Here is an 18,752-nt window from a genome sequence, read left to right as displayed (position 1 = left end):
GGGCTTATGAGGTGTCTTTCTAGAGAAGACCTGAACAGTAGTGTCATTGGCACTGGAAATGGTGAAAGGAGAAGACAGATCTGCAAAGGAAGTCTATGGAATAATTCCTTGGTCTGTCCCAGTCTAGAGAAGAAGCTGAATGTTAGGTAGAGAAAAGATTGTGACTGGCAATGAAAACATCATGTTGAGGATGCTGCATCATTCTCTAGGGAATAAATGACCAATCAAATTCTTTAGTTTTTAGTGGGGAATGGATATCCTACAATATCTATTAATTCATAAAGCATAAATTCAAAATTTGCATTCATTCAGGCACAGAATATCTTTATTTTCTAAAAAATAAACTTACTTTTCAGTGAGGTTTTAAATTATTTTAATATAAGAGCGCAAGAAAAACAAAGCTTCCTATGACAAATGAGTCTAGTAATTAATTTAGAATGAAATAAAAATTTTATCTTTAAGATTTTTATGATACTTTATGCTTACTAGAAAGTTTTTATTTACTACCTTCCTTTTACTAGCACTTATTTCTAGCCTAGTATATAATAAGTACTCTATTTTAAAATAGTAAAACAGATTTCTCTAAACATTTTACTATAATTCAGATGTTTTACGGTCACATTGGCAATCCTTCTGAATTAATAAGGTTCTATTTTACCAACACTTTCGTACTGAGTTTATTGGGAAAAAAGGCACACAAAGGAAAATTTGATATACAAATTTCACTAACAGTGTCTCTACATATGTTATTGAAATGGCAAAAATCTGCCACTGTTGTCTGACCTAGTTGTTTCAGAAGGAAATTTGTAAAATAATTAAACTGGGTTACGAAAGATGGGTCAAGTTAAAACAAACAAAGTACTTTTGCCATCATTTTCGGGAAAAGATACTTAGGAGAAAGCGAGAACACTCAAATGATCATAGATGATATCTGAAGTGAAGGACACTTATTTGCTTGTATTATGGAGTCAATACTGATAAGTGATATCAATCACTAACCATCGGCATGTTTCTCTGATAGAAAACATTTAAAAAACGATGGATCTCAAAGGTTCTCAATAGAACTGAAGTTCAACAACTTACAGATTCTCAATTGTCTTTAACTAAACTTTTTTAATCTGCCTTCTAAACATGGCTCAAAGATGGATTCTTCTTTACATTTTAAAATGTTGACCTTTGGAGGCATCTGGTTTTTATACAGATACTCCATCTCTAAAAGAGGAGAATCCAGGTCTGACAGCAACTTTGGTGGTCATCCGACTTGCCTGCTAATGCTACCTCAATTCAACCCTCAGGATCAAGCCTACATGACTTCACTTAGTTCACAAGGCCCCTCCTGATCTGAGTCCTGCTTGATTCTCCAGCCTCAAATGCTTCTCTTCTTCACTGCAGCCAATTAGCTGAATTACTTATTCTCTGAAGTCACCATGACATGAAAGTGCTCCTAGCAGGGTAACAGTCAGCCCAATACTATTACTATTATTCTTAACCTATTTATACCTTCAATTCTGTGTGTCTTTGGAAACATGGGTTATATATGGGTTACTGCTACTAGCACTGCAGAATGCAACTCACTCAGAATTTACTTAAGTGCTCACCCATAACACCAGTGAGAAAGGGAATCTTGGGATATAAACTACATCCAGCTATGGAACCTTATAAGTAAATGCCTCTCATTAGTTACTTCTCTTCCTAAATATTTAAATGAATTTAAAAAGACATTTAGCTACAAAAACTTTACTGAAACAAAGTCTTACAGGGAAGTCCAATGTGTAAACTAGTTAGAATAGAGATGCTCCAGGTGAACAGAGTGGGTGGTCCCGCTCTCTGCCAGCATGCACTCCCAGGTGGCCTTGAGGAGGCTCCGTAGGGACCCTGGAGTCCCTGGACACATGGTTTAAAAACCATTAACTGAAAGCACCAAACAACCTCTTCCACGTGTCCCTGTTTCACTTGGTCCATTCCTTATTTCCCTCTTCCAACATCCCCAAGTCCAGCTCGAAATTAGTTTTCTGTTGATTAGGCCAAAGGAGAAACCAGCCTCTTTTCTCCTTGGGTCTAAGATCCACTGCTTTAGCTGTGTGTTAAAATTCCTCTCTCAAGTGACTTGGGCTATCAACATCACGCCCTCTAAATGACCCATTTTTCTTACAATCTTATACCTGTATCCCACATCCAGTACCCTGTTATCCCAACATCAAATCAGGAATTCACCACAGACTGCAGGAAACCTGGTTAGAGGGTAATGGGAAAATAGACACTCTAGGTATATACCCCAGAAAACTTTCACACAACTCCCTAAGACACTAGTATAGGAATGCTCTTTGTAGTGTTATCTGTAATAGCAAAAATTTGGCAGCAACCTAAAACAACAGAAAAATGATAAATACATTACTGTATATTCATACCATGGAATGCAATGTTGGCTGGCAAAACCAACTTGCAGTATTGGTTGGTAAAACCAACAAAAAAAATAATAACATTTGTATTTACACAAGTTTAAAAGCATACACAGCAGGACTTCCCTGGTGGAGCAGTGGTTAAGAATCTGCTTGCCAATGCAGGGAACATGGGTTCGATCCCTGGTCAGGGAAGATCCCACATGCCACGGAGCAACTAAGCCTGCATGCTGCAACTACTGAAGCCCTCGCACCTAGAGCCCGCAACAAGAGAAGCCACCGCAATGAGAAGCCTGTGCACCGCAACAAAGAGTAGCCCCAGCTCGCCACAACTAGAGAAAGCTCGCATGCAGCAACAAAGACCCAACGCAGCCAAAAAAAAAACCCAAAAACATACACAGCAATGTCATTTTCTATAGACACTTATACCAGTAATAATGACGTAAACATATGATTGTGAAAGGTAAATACTAAATCAGAATAGTAGTTATGTCTGCAAAGGGAAGGAGAAATTTGGGATAGGAAAGAGGTATATGCTTCCACTGTATCTATTACCTTTTGTTTTAAAGGAACATCTGAAGCCAGTATAGCAATATCTTACAAATAATTCAGTAAAGTTTAGTGGTAGTTATATCGGTGTTTGAGAGGTTAGTCCTGTAGCTTCCTAAAAGTTTGAAATATTTCATTGAAAAGAAAGTATGGTCTGCAGCGAGGCAGGCTTGAATTCAAATCTTGTGTCTGTATAAAAAACTATGTGATTTGGGGCAACTTAAAACTCAAAACTTGAGCATCAGTTTTGTCATCTATAAAATCAAAACAATAATACCTCATGGCGCTGATGGGCGGATGAAATGACATATGTATAAAGCTCTTGGCACGTAGCATGAACCTGAAAATTGTCGCTATTATTTACGACTGGTTTAAGACATAGTCATGATCTTCTACTTTAAAAATACATGTATATGGGGCTTCCCTGGTGGCGCAGTGGTTGAGAGTCCACCTGCCGATGCAGGGGACATGGGTTCGTGCCCTGGGCCGGGAAGATCCCACATGCCACGGAGTGGCTGGGCCTGTGAGCCATGGCCACTGAGCCTGCGTGTCCGGAGCCTGTGCTCCGCAACGGGAGAGGCCACAACAGTGAGAGGCCCGCGTCCCGCAAAAAATATATATATATACATGTATATGTGCATAGGATCATACCAATCTATATTTAATGTAGCTCTACCCTCCTGGCAGCGGCCAGGCGGAACACAACACTAACAGTCTCATGACTCTCAGGATGAAAGAATCTCTTTATCATTGAGCCCAGCGAATTTTGCCCCTATTTCCTTTCTGGTTTGTTTGTTTGCTGTCAATTAAGGGTCAGAGATTAGATGACTGACCTGTTAAGAGGCTAATTGCTACCTCCTGAGAGTCTAACATTCTAACTTAGTGAGCGAAAGAGCACAAAAAGGCTCCCATGGACCGGAATCCTTTTTAGAAGGCACTCAATTATTTTTCCTCTTGTTTATGGCATTGATTGCCATTAGCAGATTATGTGTACCCTCCTACTTTTATCTCATAAGCTATAAAATGTCTACACTCAAAAAGATCCTCCTCTCTCTGTAACAAAGATATTGCTTGAAGCATTTTTCTTACTTCCAGGAATAAGTATAGTGATTAAGAAGAAAGGCCATAAATGTTAATTCACCATCTCAACAAGACCTACAAACTCCATGGCATTTTGCCAGGTGCTATATGTGATTCAGACATGAAGAACATGTTCTGAACCTTTAAAGAGCTCATCCAAATAATAACACAATAGGGCTTCCCTGGTGGCGCAGTGGTTGAGAGTCCGCCTGCTGATGCAGGGGACATGGGTTCGTGCCCCGGTCCGGGAAGATCCCACGTGCCGCGGAGCGGCTTGGCCCACGAGCCATGGCCGCTGAGCCTGCGTGTCCGGAGCCTGTGCTCCGCAACGGGAAAGGCCACAACAGTGAGAGGCCCGCGTACTGCAAAAAAATAAAAATAAAAATAATAACACAATAGCTACCAATTATTAGCTCCATGTCATAGGTATTGCAATGATTAACTTATATAAACTGTCCCTAATCTTCACAACCACTCTGAAAGTTGTTATGACCTCAGGTGACCAATGAGTAAACTGGGGTTCAGAGAAATATAGTGATTTGCCTCAGGAAACACATCTAGTAACTTGCAGAGATGGGGATTTGATTGTGTTGGGATCAGTAGGAAAAAGAAGGGAGAGATACCAAGCCCTGCTGAAGTCTTCCTTTCTCTTTGACAGTCTCCAGTTCTTTCGTCTGTGATTGATTCTCTGTTTTGTAAACTCTTTAAGAATTTATAGCCTGGTCCACACATTTTGATTCTTATTTAGATACCACTGTACATTCTAGGTGAAGGTTCAAAGGTACAAGTTGGGAATAGGTGTGACATAAATGAAGCACTACTCTGACTTATATCTGGGTCTCCCTACCTCAAAGGGTGTAGGGTTGAGACTGACTGGAGAGGCAACCAGGCAGATGGCAGATTGAGGAGATTACCTGAAAAGGGCTAGAGGAGGGAAGAGCCAAGAAAAACTGGATAAGTCATGTCATAGGGAGCACAGTAGTTCAGATCCAAGGGTGGATGATTTTATGTTTAAGTTCCAAATGATAACTGAAGAAAGATAAAGAAGAAAGTTGTTGCTCAAACTATTCTTGGAAGTCACCAGAGTAGTGGGTTGGAATAGCACGTCCTAAAAGGCCACTGCAGGTTCCTAACTCAGTAATGGAATAGGGGAGGATTTCTGAGGAGAGAATATGGAGGAAGTGGAAAATAATAAGGCCCAAAGAGAAAATCAAGTGTTTGTGATGGAATGCAGTTAGGCACGTTTCTTCAGGGGAAACAAAAAGAGACAAAATACAAGAAGGTGCCCACTCTCCCATTAACCCCCTCTTTGGCTTCACTGTCCCACACTTTTTCAGACAATTTTACTTGTTGTTCAGCATAAGCTCTCTTATTTAATTCTAATACCTGTAATGCATCCATACTCAGCCACTCATCCAATGGCTGGATGTGGTAGCCAGCCTCCAAAATGGCCCCCAATGTCCTGATATTCATGGCCTTGTATGGTTCCCTCCCACGCTGTATCAGTGTTGGACCATTTGACCAATAGAATACAACAAATGCAGAGGTGTGTGACCTTAGAGGGTAGGTCATACAAGGCATTGCCCTTCCTACCTTGCTCTCTCTTGGATTGTGGCCAGCCACCATGCTGTAAGGACACACAAGTAGCCTATGGAGAGGCCCATGTGGAAAGGAACTGAGGCCTCCTTCTCAGAGCCATGTGAGTGGGCCACTGTAGAGGTAAATCTCCTAGCCCCAGTCACACCTTTTGGTGACTAACCACTTGATTGCAAACTCTTGAGAGAACCCGAACCCAAGCCAAAATTACCCAGCTAAGCCATTCCTAATGGGCAATTGCCCATTAGTGGTGGCAGTGAATGCAGGAGATTTCATGAGAGCTGCATTTTTAGAAAAACATAGAAAAACAGCTATTCTACTGTACAAGTTAACGATCGCTATGTAATCAATTACCCCAAAACCTAAGGGCTTAAAATAAACAATTATCTTCACAGTTTTATTGAAATGGCAAGAATTCAGGAATGGCTTAGCTGGGTAATTTTCACTTAGTTTATCTCATGAGGTTGCAATCAAGTTGTTAGCTGAGGCTGCAGTCACCTAAAGGCTTGACTGGGGCTGGAGGATTTACTTCTATGGTGGCTTGCTCACATGGCTCTGAGCAGGAAGCCTCAGTTCCTTTCCATATGGGGCCTAAACTACTACATATAAAATAAATAAGCAGCAAGGATATACTGTATAACACAAGGAATTATATCCTTTATCTTGTAATAACCTATAATGGAGTATAATCTGCAAAAATACTGAATCACTATGCTGTATACCTGAAAGTAACACAATATTGTAAATCAACTGTACTTCAATAAAAACAAACTTTAATTTGCAAGTGCACTTTAAGTTCTTAAACAACAGCGGGCTCAGAGGCCTGCTTGAAGCGCCACCTGCTGGTAGTAACTTAATAGCATCCCAAGAAGGCTGGAATAATTGGTGCTGATGGCCAGTGCTAACCCGTAACACCTTTCCAAGGTAAACCCCTGCTTCCCATCTTATGTCTCTTCTGAGAACTAGGCTTCTTCAATTCCTGGAGATAGCAACACCTGCCTTGGATTCTTCATGGGAATGCTTAAATGTGATATACTCTGAGCTCTGAAAATCATATAAACATATAAGGAGTTCATATGATCATTCTTTCTAGCATCTTATCTCTCCTGCTTTACCAACTCCTTTCTTTTTACCTGCAAACATGCAAAAGTCTCCATTAACAGAAAAAAAGGCAAACACCAAAAAACTGTTCAATGGGGCTTCCCTGGTGGCACAGTGGTTGAGAGTCCGCCTGCCGATGCAGGGGACACGGGTTCGTGCCCCGGTCTGGGAAGATCCCACATGCCGCGGAGCGGCTGGGCCCGTGAGCCATGGCCGCTGAGCCTGTGCGTCCGGAGCCTGTGCTCCGCGACGGGAGAGGCCACAACAGTGAGAGGCCCGCGTACCGCAAAAAACAAACAAAAAACTGTTCAATGGATTTCCCCCCCAAATAACTGCCAAAGGCTTAGTCTGCCCCCCAACTTTATATGATTTTCTTTTCCCCCATTTATCCACAGACCCCTCCAGAATGCTTTCTGGATCTCTCCATGGAAGTTAGATACGAAATGAATAAAATGATTGCCCATCAGCAGAGGCCACTTGATAATGGTTGGCATGATTTGGCATTATCTCCATTTTACAGACAAACTGATGATCAGAAAGCGTTAAAAGGATGGAAGGAAGGAAGGAAATAAGGAAGGGAGGGAGGGAGGGAGGAAGGAAGGAAGGAAGGAAGGAAGGAAGGAAGGAAGGAAGGAAGGAAGCGCTGCTCAGAATCACACAGAAAGAAGTAGCCAGGGCCGTCTATAAAATTTGAGGGTCCCAGTGCAAGATGAAAATGTAGAACTACTTATTCATAAAGCAAGAAAAAAGTGCTATTACAGGTATTAAAATATAAAGCTTTTTCCTTTTTTCTGGGTCTCTCACTCAACTTGCCATGGTGTTTTTTAATTTGCTATTTAATATCATTCTAAGCAAAGAAAAATTAAACTTTTAAATAATGGCATGAATTTTGCCACTCATCTTTGTATTGTGCAATGCGAGTTTTAAATGCAAATATAAGAGCATTTAATTCATATGTAGAATCACCAAAATTACATAATTCGTATTTCATAGCTCATGCATACATCTAATATTTCGTTCTTACCAGAATGGTGGAAATGCTGCACAAAGATAACTCAACTGTCTTTATTTTACTTCTTGATATGTGTGTATTCTAATAACACTCTCTACCTTTGCTTACTGATAAATAGGAAAAGCCCGAAAGGAAAAAGAACTATGGGTTACCCTATCTTTCCCTTTCCTTCTATATCATCATATTTAGTGTAAGTGGTTGGCTAGTACAGGGTAGCAACAGGAGCAAGAAACAATATGATGAGGTTCCTCAGTCATTTGTGTTTCTTTGAATGCCATTGTCATCTTTCTGCATTCAAAACGAGTTCTGGTTCCAGTGGAAAATATGGCCTCTAGGGGCTGTCAGGACCCGTGCTTGCTCAGTCATAGACATGACACACTCACTTTGTACTTACTTTGAGTCTCATTAAACTTCTGCGCATTGTGGATCCACTGGAATCCTGTGTTCATGGAGTGTTGTGAATGCTCTATGGGAAGGGGGCGGCAAGGGATGGTGGGCACATGAATCACACACATCTCCTCTAATTCACATGCGTGCTCCATTGTCCAGTCAGACTTTGCTTACAAAATACACGTTCAAATATAAAATTATTAATAATTTTAAGACAGCAACAACAGAGCACTGAACTAAGTAGGGGGCCCTTCAGAGTGCCAGGCACTGTGCCACTGCATAGGCTGCATGCCCACAAAGCTGGTTAGAGAAGTTCCTGATGGTACTGAAGGACTGAGGACTAGGATAATGGGAAGGGGTAAAGGGATTAAAATCTGGAGAAGGATGAGGAGTTAGAAGTGTTTGGAAGGAGATGGTTATCAGAAGGATAGAACAGCCTAGTTACTTTCAGCGGACGTACAGATTGTCAGGGGTTAGCACCTAAACGTAGGTCAGTTCCCAAGGGTGGGACAGACAATGCCCCAATCTCTAGATGCTTAGGAAGCATTCACTTTGGCAGCCGGTATCTATAGGGTACTTTCAAAAAGGGACAAGACCAGAGAGGCAGCCAGTATCAGGAGTCCAACAAAACAATGTTACAAGAGTTAGGGCAATCCTGGGATGGATTCCTCAGAAGGTCAGGCAGGAGGTCAAATCAAGGAGGCCTATTTGCAAACAGGTAGGATCTAGCTACAAGGCTGAGGCCAGGGGACAGTCAAGTGGAGACAGGATCCCTGATCAAGAAACAGACCAGGAGTGAGAGACATTGCCTATGGGTACAGGGTTTTTGTTGTGGATGATGAGCAAGTTTTGGGTGTAAATGGTGGTGATGGTTACACAACACAGTGAATATATTGTGAATGTGAATGCCACTGAGTTGTACACTTGTGAATAATTAAAATCATAAATATTATGTTATGTGTATTATCTAAATTGAATAAACAGACTAGCATGGTGCTCACAGCTGGCAGAATTATATCAGTTCCCCCAACTCAATGCAGAAGAGCCCCAGCAGGTGCCACCTTCCTTTAGGCAGGAAGGACACTCACTGGGCATAAGAAGATTAGCCAGAACCAAACTTTCTTTACATCAGCACCTTTCAGTCAGATGTTGATGACTCCATCAGACTGTTCAATAATCCCAGTTACCTCCACTGCTTTTAAGATAAACAACTGTACCAACAAATCATTTAAAATACTTAGGATTAGATGGAATCTTGAAGTCAAGAAAACTGATAATTCTGAGAAAAATTTTTTTCCTATCACAGCAACTTCTGACCCTTCTGGATCCCTTGAGTGAAAAGAAAAGCAAGTTTCATTTTTTAAAATAATCTATAAGTACAGAAGTCACACCTAAGCATAATATGTAATTGATAGTTCTTACAGAAATATTCACTAAGCCCTAAGAAACTTTGTTGAAACTAAGCATATATGATGTTGATGTAGATTTGAGGCAATGACTGTCAACTGGTCAGGCTTGTTAACAAAGACTAATTTCTAAGGCACAAAGGCACATTTTCAACAGACATAAGTAGTATGGTAAATATTTAGAATATGTTAAATAAACTCCCAACAGGCTCTTCTCCTCCTGGCTTCTTCCTGAACAGGACCTCCAGGATAATCTTCTTCAAACACTGTTTACATGACGTCATGCCATGCCCGAAAGACGTCCTTGGCTCTCTATATCTTCAAGATCAAACCTGAACACCTTGGGACATGCTACAGCAATGGCCTCTGATATGTTCAATGTTTACTGTCCATGGGGAACTCTAACAAGGGAACAATGGGGTCCGTGGAGCCATTCACCGCTATGACAGGTTCACCTGAACATGCCATCCCCTCAAGAACTCTCCCCATGTAAAATAATCCACCAAAGCTGGTACTTATTCTCCCAGAAGTGTTTCCAGGCCAGCTGCTGCAGCCAAGTCACTGTCATGGTCATCTCCACACCTTGCTTCTTCCTGGCTCCAGACCTCTGCTCCTTCTGCATGTCACCCAAGACATGATCCCCCTTCTCTCTATCAAACCATGTCCATGGTTTCCTTTAAGACCAAGTTCAAGGGACTTCCCTGGTGGCGCAGTGGTTAAGAATCTGCCTGCCAATGTAGGGGACACAGGTTCGAGCTCTAGTCTGGGAAGATCCCACATGCTGCAGAGCAACTAAGCCCATGCGCCACAACTACTGAGGCTGCACTCTAGAGCCCACAAACCACAACTACTGAGCCCGCATGCCACAGCTACTGAAGCCCATGCACCTAGAGCCCATGCTCCGCAGCAAGAGAAGCCACCGAAATGTGAAGCCCGCACACCGCATGTAGCCCCCACTCGCCACAACTAGAGAAAGTCTGTGAGCAGCAACAAAGACCCAACACAGTCAAAAATAAATAAATAAATAACGAAATAAATAAACAGATAGATAGATAAATAAAGACCAAGTTCAGGACCTGCCCTCATCCTTTCATGATTTCCTCCAGAGTAACTTAATAATCATCTCCAGTGCTGCCTTCCCTTCAAGCTGGTCTGCTATTGGTCCTACATCATCCCGTACTTGGCTTACTGTATTATGTGTGCTTGTTTGCCTTTCTGAACTCAAATGCTTATGAAGGACACACACCATAATCCCTCGAACAAATCAAGAGATGCTAAGTGAGGAAGCTCTGGAGAAAGACACACCTGGGTTTGAATCCTGATTCAGCTAATAATTATCAGTATGATCTCAGTGGTTACTTAGTTTCTCTAACCCTCTGTATTTTCATCTATAAAAAGGAGATAATAATTATATTGACCCTATAAGGTTGTCATGATGATATAATGCATGCCATGCACTTCTAACTGGTACCACAATTATACTCCTACAACCCTCATCACATCTGTCCACGCTTCACAAAGAGCAAGAGGATATGAACCAATATGACCCACTTTAGAGATGGACCCACCAAAAGATGTTCTTTAATGAGGCCATTGAAATGTATTTCAACTAACATTAAATTTACACACAAAAAATGTCAGTCAGAATAACAGAAGTATAAAATTACCAGTTTGTACCCACAATAGATGCTAAGTAAATACTTGCGGCTATTTAGTAATGAATAATTTAATGCCACATTTGACTAGTGTTATAATAATGAAAACTCTTTATTCATATAATGAAAATGCCATGGTTAAATTTTGATTTAAATTAGTTGCATACTCACTATAAAAGTTAAGGCAACTTCTCTTTGCAATGGCTTTAGGTTTTCATCCAATGAATAAACTCTAACTTTTACTGTAAGGAAAAAATTGTCATTATTAGAAACTCTGTTGAACTCTAAATGATCTGACAATATTATTAATAACCCTATAACATGAGGGCCGTGAAATTAAACGTAAAGTTAAGAAAGCCCAAAACATTAAATCCAAGTTTAAAGGGAAAGATGAGCTAGGATGTTGGAACGTGAACTTGATGTTAAAGTAGAAAAAAATATTCTTTTCACAAAATATTTCCTGAATGGGATTCTTTTAAATGTTTCTCTTTATGCATTTAAAATATAATTCAACTTATTAAGAAGTATTTTTACACAGCCTTTTGTATTTTTAAACCACTGATAGATAAAAAAGACTGGTATCTGAATTTATTATGGAGTTGAGGAGGAAGAACATAAGCAGTAAGTTATGTCAACAGAACCCAGTGAAGCATTCTATTAGTAGAAGGAAGATGCAGGCAAAAATCTGCATGTCTCAGGGTATAATTAAGTACTGGAGTGCATAGAAGGGTGGAAGCCTCACAGGCACCACAGCTCTCCTTTGACACACAGTCATCTTCTGATCAGGTGCCCAAGAAACAGTTCTGTCTAAGGCCAGGTTAATGTGTACTGGTGGGGACCTTGACCTGTTGCTAAAATTATGGCGGTGATTCCATCTTATCTTATTAGATGATGCTTACCTAATTAGCATCACCACCATCACCATCATCTTCAGTGATGATTCGCAAAGTGCAGCTGCATTCAGTACACCCCCGTTAGCTCAACCTTCCTTCCCACTCTTGAGATAACTTGTAAGATGGAATGTCCTGAAAGAAGACTGAAACCATTTCCAACTGGAAACATAAGGAGGCAGATGTAGGTAGGTGAACTTTGCAATTTAGTTCACAATTTTCAATGTTAATATGAAATTGAAATTTTTTTTATAAAAGGAGATGATATTGAGAATTAAAAGTTAGATTTTTTAAAGTTAAAATTCAGCCTCTTTGTTAAGTTCGATAATACATCACTTCAAGGGTTTTTTTAAAAACTATTTTGAAAGGAGCCTTGGCATAATTCTACGAAAGGTCTTTCTATCTCCAAATTATACTTGTATTTTTCTGATTCTTTGTGTTTATAATTTACAATTTAACCTTTAGTTTGTCAGCTCTTTACTTTTGTGTATGGTGTAAAGTTAGGAATTAAGTTCATTTTCCTCCCAAAATAAACCACTTGTCCCAATACCATTAATCAGGCCATCCCACGTTTCCCCCATAAATGACAATTCCCTCTGTATTATACCTGACTGAATTGTAAATAGATTTGTCTGTCTGAATGAAGAGAAATCCACTGTCATAGTGTAGTGGAATTTTTGTTGCTTTTGAAAAATGAGCAGATACCACTTCTAAATATACATGTGAAACTGCATTTGGTCCTCCAGATAAATCTTTTGGTTGTATCTGTTTCAAAAAATTAATGGATGAATATTGTATAATTAAGATATTCAAATAATATAATTTTATTATATTAATTATGATATATGATTATATTTATTATATATTATTAACTAATTATATCTTAATATAAATACATTAATATAATGAAAGCACTTGTCTTTTAGGTATCTATGAAAACGATTTGAATAATTGTTTACATGCAACAAATATAAAAATTTTGGGGCTTCCTTGGTGGCGCAGTGGTTAGGAATCCGCCTGCCAATGCTGGGGACACGGGTTTGAGGCCTGGTCCGGGAAGATCCCACATGCCATGGAGCAACTGAGCCTGTGCACCACAACTACTGAGCCTGTGCTCTAGAGCCCACGAGCCACAACTACTGAGCCCATGCTCTGCAAAAGAGAAGCCACCGCAATGAGAAGCCCATGCACCACAATGAAGAGTAGCCCCTGCTCGCCGCAGCTAGAGAAAGCCCGTGCGCAGCAACAAAGACCCAACACAGCCAAAAAGAAAAAAGAAATTTTGTAAAATAAAATAGTAAATATGTTTTTTCCAGGAACACCTCTGTATTTTAGTTTCTTATCAAATTTAGGTTGAAACAATTACTTTTAAAAAGTTGATCTAGAGTATATGTCTATTAAAAATGACAATCATTGAAAAATTCAAGTTTTAGTAAACAAAATAACCAAAAGTCATTAAGAAAGATAAAAAGCTCAAAAGCTTATCAGCAATAGAGGGGTGGGAGAATGGGGGTGATTCAGATGTCAGGTGGAGAATGGACTAAATGACTTATCACATGGTAGTATAAAATATCTCTTATATTTATTTATATTTGGACTTACACTAAAAGTTAAAACGTTTCTTCTGCTAATGTTTTTCATGTCTATTGGTCATTATATAATTAGTGTGTAGCCCTCTTCAAATTTATTGCATATGGTCAGTATATTTTATAGTAATAGAGTTTGTGGACACATCTCTAATTTTCCTTGACATTTTTCACAGATTTGTTTGAAAGAAAATTTGTTTGATTCAAGTCCAAACAGAAAGTATCAAAAGCCTATGATAGATACACACTTCAGGGAAAAAATTAATTTTTCTAGAAAACCATGGGATTAGAACGTTGAATATAGTCTAGGAAAACAAATGTTCAAAATGTTCTCCATTCACTTCTCTGAATTTTTTAAATCAACAGAGTCTGTCTCTATATATTAATATTTCTGTTCCTCCTAATAAATAAAATTTAAGTATCTAAATTGTCTCTTTCTAGTATTCATCATGTTAATTCTGAAACAGGTGCATGTGTTGGTTAATGTAGTTTTCAACTCATGTCACCAAGTCTTTTCACCTTAAAAACCTTTATCTGCTTCATTCAAAAATTTACATTTCCTGACATTGTCCCCAAATCAGAAACAGATTCTCTACTAAACATTTCCCACTTACTTACATGTATAAACATGCCACTTATCTCTCACCAACTAGTGAACTCACTTAATAGTGTGATGTATCACATTTTATCCATGTATGTAAAAAGGATCAATGTATCATCTACAGATATGTTTTACAAAGACACATTGGCATACAAAAGAAACTGTAAGATGAATACGTACAGTTAAGTTTGAAAAGCTTTGGAATTTGTTTTCTGGAGATAAATTAATCTGTTCAGAAGAATATGTAAAACTTTTGGGGGCTTCCCTGGTGGCGCAGTGGTTGAGAGTCCGCCTGCCGATGCAGGGAACATGGGTTCGTGCCCCGGTCCCGGAAGATCCCACATGCCGCGGAGCGGCTAGGCCCGTGAGCCATGGCCGCTGAGCCTGCGCATCCGGAGCCTGTGCTCCGCAACGGGAGAGGCCACAACAGTGAGAGGCCCGAGTATCGGAAAAAAAAAAAAAAAGAAAAAACTTTTGGCAGGATAACTTTTAATAGCAATGGTCACTGGAAGTGATTCTGTGTATCCATGAACTTGGATTACTACATTTTCAGAGGCTCCAACATAGAATACTTCAGGTGCTGAGACAACATATCTGTTGAAACAGTGAAATTATAGAATGATTCTCTAATACAACATAATTTTTAATGTTTTTCACTTAGTCCAAATTAGCAATTTTTCTTACATTTAGCAATACATGTCTTATTTCTCAAAAATTTATTATCTATGATAAAGCCACGATAGTGTCCTGAAAAGCATTCTAAGATGAAATTTCAAAGAGACAGCTCGAAATGATTTTGATCAGTTGCAGCCAGGGCAATGTTTAATAGAGTCCTCTATAAGAAGTGCAAATAGGGATCATGCTGCAGTCTTTTGAATTTTGCTTTTTGAATTCTTTTTTTTTTTTTTTTTTTTTTTTTTGCCGTACGCGGGCCTCTCACTGTTGTGGCCTCTCCCGTTGCGGAGCACAGGCTCCGGACGCGCAGGCTCAGCGGCCATGGCTCACGGGCCCAGCCGCCCCGCGGCATGTGGGATCTTCCCAGACCGGGGCACGAACCCGTGTTCCCTGCATCGGCAGGCGGACTCTCAACCACTGCGCCACCAGGGAAGCCCTGTTTTTTGAATTCTTAATCAAAATTCCAGTCAGTAAATTACTCTTCCCCATGGCAGGGATAACAGCCTGGGAAAATACAGAGTATCTGAATATAAGTCATGATAGATCACAAAGTACTCGTATTAAAAAACGGAAATGGCATTAGACAAGAGAGAAAAGAGGAAATTCACTTGGAGTTTTCAGAACTAGAAAGTTAATTTCATGTGGCATTGATTGAATTCTGCTTTCTATAAAACTACAACCAAAATACATTGCAAATGAAAATGGGATCCTTCACTTACATTTGCTCCTGTCCCCAACTTCTTCCCAAGTAGAAAAAAATACACATTATGCTTAAAATGTCCATGGCTGGGTTAGGATTAAACTATTGATACAACATTTCTTGAAACTGCCCTTCTTTTTTTGTGAACTCAGCTTGAATAATTTGGTTAAATAAGTCTTCAGGTTAATTATTAATGTCAGATAGTGGGATCACTGAGAAGGAAACCTAAAAATTTAAATGATAACCTTTTAACATCCAAAGATAATTTTGGGATTCAAAGCAGAGAAACTTGATTTTGATGACTAAAGCAGAAAAGACACCCAAATGGGAGTCTCCAGGAAAATGGTTCAAAGCTGGACACAGACACAAAATATTTGGAGGCTGCTCTGGTCTTGAAAATTTTCCGGGTGTAGTAGATGCGGCTGATGCCCAGACCAGATCCTCTTTTCTGGGCCCGCTATGCCCATCCTACAGATGCTGTGAGTGTTGGCTGCTAAGTTTCCTAATTGCTCCCTTCTCCAGGTAACTCACCTCAGCCCCAGGAGACAGCTTGCCCAGAAATGCCTGGGAAGTTATATCCTCTCCTTGGGATTGGTCCACAGTCAATAACTGACTGATTCTGGGGGTACAACAGACTAGCTCCCTTGCCTCAAGGTGGGACAACCTTGTGGTACCATTCATGCTACAGAGCCCCTCATGGGATCAGGTTGAGGCTAGACCTTGGTTGAAACCACATCTTTGCTTATCTTCTCTCCTGCCCTGTCCTGCTTCCCTCACTGCTTATAAAATTCTCTTAAGAAAAATCTTACAATAAACCACTTGCATGAGAGAGTCTCCTAGTCTCAGGCTCTGCTTCTAGGAAGCCATTCTAAATTTAAGGAGCATGAGAGGGGACTATCAACCTGGACTCTCTGTAGAACGTCTCAGATATGGAAATGGTTCTGAGGTTTCCCTGGAATGAGTCTGGTTTGAATTGTGCCCATGAGGCCTATACTGATCCACTTTGGAGCAGATCTGAAATCCCAAGGCATACTCCCAAATGCTAAAGTATTCCCAGGAACTCTGGGATTAAAAATGACCCATCAGGGCTTCCCTGGTGGCGCAGTGGTTGAGAGTCCGCCTGCCAATGCAGGGGACACGGGTTCGTGCCTCGGTCTGGGAGGATCCCACATGCCGCGGAGCAGCTGGGCCCGTGAGCCATGGCTGCTGAGCCTGCGCATCCGGAGCCTGTGCTCCGCAACGGAAGAGGCCACAGCAGTGAGAGGCCCGTGTACGGCAAAAAAAAAAAAAAAAAAAAAAGACCCATCAATGACCAGACATGGGCAAGGAAACTATAAAACTATTGTTGTCATAGTTTCCTCAAGTCTGCATTCAATTGTATGCACAAACCCATCCTGAGCTACAAGTCTCTAGGCATAGTCAGGATTGCTGGTGGTTGGGATGATGGGTTGTTTAATTGCCTCTTCACTTGTCTGTTTTCCCCTCTTGACTACAGTTCCATGAGGATGGGTACTGGGTCTAACATATACAATGGGGATACACACAGAACTTATCACCTAAAAGGCACTTAGACAGTTAACAAATTTTTGCTAAATGAATGAATAAATGAATGCATCATCAGGTGGACCAAGGAAGATGCTGTTGAAAGGGAGGTTGAGGGCCAGATTATATATGGCCTTGAATGCCATGCTAAGGAGTCTAGAAGGGAAATCAAGGACATTTTGACCTTGTTTCTCTGACCCTGAGGATGTTACCATCTATTTATGACATACTAGTATTCTTCATTCTGTGAAAAGAATAGACAGGTAGTACATGCTATGCAAAGAATTAAGAAAATTGTTCTCTAAGGCAAAATGCAAGCAGAAATTGTTGAAAGTCTGAGATGTCAAACATTCATTCACAACAGCAACTGTAAAAAATGATCTACCATAAAAGCACTAGATTTTGATAGTGTTTGTTAAGCAGGAGTCTCATAACTGCAAAGCTAGATTTCATCATTTTGTTGGGACTAATGGAATTGTCCCACATGCTACCTACAGGATATACACTTTTGGTTCAAAGATAAAAACAGGTTGAAAGTAAAAGGATGGGAAAAGATGTATCATGCAAACAGCAACTACAAGAAAACTGGAGTGGCTATACTATGTTTGACAAAACAGACTTTGAAATTAAAAATGTTACTAGAGATAAAGAGGGATTTTTACAATAATAGACGGGTCAACCCATCAGGAAGATATAACAATTATAAACATACATATACCTACCACCAGAGCCCCAAAATATGTGAAGCAAAAACAGACAGTTGAAGGGAGAAACAGAAAATTCAACAATAATAGTTTCAATTATGGATAGAACAACTATGTGGAAGATCAACAAGGAAATAGAAGACTAGAACAACACCATAAATCAACTAAACCTAGTACACATCTGTAGAACATTCTACCCAACAAGAGCAGAATACACATTTTTCTCAAGTGCACATGAAACATTCTCTAGGATAGATCATATACTAGGCTATAAAACAAGCCTCAGTTAGTTTAAAAGGATTGAAATCACATATTTCTCTGATCACAATGGAGCAAAATTAAACATTAATGACAAAAAGAAATTTGGGGAATTTCCAGATCTGTGGAAATTAAACCACACATTCCTAAATATCCAATGGGTCAAAGAAGAAATCACAGGGAAATCAGAAAATACTTTTAGATGAATGACAATGAAAACACAACATACCAAAACATATGGGATACAGCAAGAGCACCACTTAACAGAAAATCTTTTGCTATAAATGCCTGTATTAAAAAAGAAGAAAGCTCTCAAATCAATAACCTAATCTCCACTTTAAGACAGTGAGAACAAAGTACAAAGCAAGTCGAAGGAAATAAATAATAAGGATTAGAATGGAAATTAATGAAATAAAGAGTAGAAAAACAACAGAGAAAATCAACCTAACCAAAAGTTGGTTCTTTGAAAAGATCAACAAAATTAACAAAGATTTAGTTAAGCTCTTTATGAAAAGAGAGAAGACTCAAATTGCTAAAATCACAAATGAAAGAAGAGGCATTATTTCCAATATTCTACAAGTGGAAAGGATTATAGAGGAATTCTAAGG

Source organism: Delphinus delphis, chromosome 6, assembly GCF_949987515.2.
Source record: "Delphinus delphis chromosome 6, mDelDel1.2, whole genome shotgun sequence".
Lineage (NCBI taxonomy): Eukaryota > Metazoa > Chordata > Mammalia > Artiodactyla > Delphinidae > Delphinus > Delphinus delphis.
Note: the sequence above shows the minus strand (reverse complement) of the source record.